At 32.5% G+C, this 883-nt stretch overlaps 1 long non-coding RNA gene across 1 annotated transcript in view; it reads left to right on the top strand.

The window, feature by feature from the left end:
* LOC128250980 (uncharacterized) overlaps nt 1-883 on the top strand; it is a 35,307-nt gene that overhangs the window by 4,568 nt on the left and 29,856 nt on the right. The window lies entirely within an intron of this gene.

Genomic DNA, 883 nt, shown 5'->3' on the forward strand with positions numbered 1-883 from the left:
ATATATATACGCAACACTGGCTGTGAGAGAAGGTGCAGGAATGGTTATATGGTAAGAAGCTTGCTTCCCAACCACAAAACAGTTTGATCCAAACTCCCATGTACTCTGAGTTTCAAGCGTGACGCTAATCTTCGACCATTGGAGTTTGAATGGGAGAACAGCTGAAGAGAGTCAATGTTTATTACGGACTGTTTTGACCCATACATATAAATACATACAAACATGCATTTACATACATACGTATACATTCAGATAGACAGACAGACAGACAGACAGACAGACAGACAGACAGATAATATATATTTGTTTGTGGTATGCTTATTTTTATCAGTCAGTACCAACACATTGATATACACGGTGAAGCACAGCAATAATTTCGATCGTTTCAGCCGTCACAAAACGAAGAATTTTTTGAATCCATTATCGATCCTTCTTTCTGTGGAATAATCAAAATACAATGACGAATCCAATGTGTGTCTCTTTCATTCCTTCTTTCCTTCTTTCCTTCTGTCTTTCTTTCTTTCTTTCTTTCTTTCTTCCTTTCTTTCTTTCTTTCTTTCTTTCTTTCCTTCTTTGTGTTTCCCTTCTTCCCACATTAATTTATGCAACGGTTTAATAAATCCGATTTCTTTTATCTTTCTTCACCTCATTACCTAGCAACATTCATTGTACAACAATATCGCTGGCAACAACTTCACTCCACTATGCATGCAAATATATATATGTACATGTGTATAAACATATATTTTGTATGTATATATATATATATACATATTATATATAATATTTATATTGCATTTTCCGAATGTTCGCTAGAATGAATTTATGTAACAGAAATATATACATACATGTACATATATATATATATATATATATATATATA

The sequence above is a fragment of the Octopus bimaculoides genome, chromosome 27 (genome assembly GCF_001194135.2).
Source record: "Octopus bimaculoides isolate UCB-OBI-ISO-001 chromosome 27, ASM119413v2, whole genome shotgun sequence".
Classification (NCBI taxonomy): Eukaryota; Metazoa; Mollusca; class Cephalopoda; order Octopoda; family Octopodidae; genus Octopus; species Octopus bimaculoides.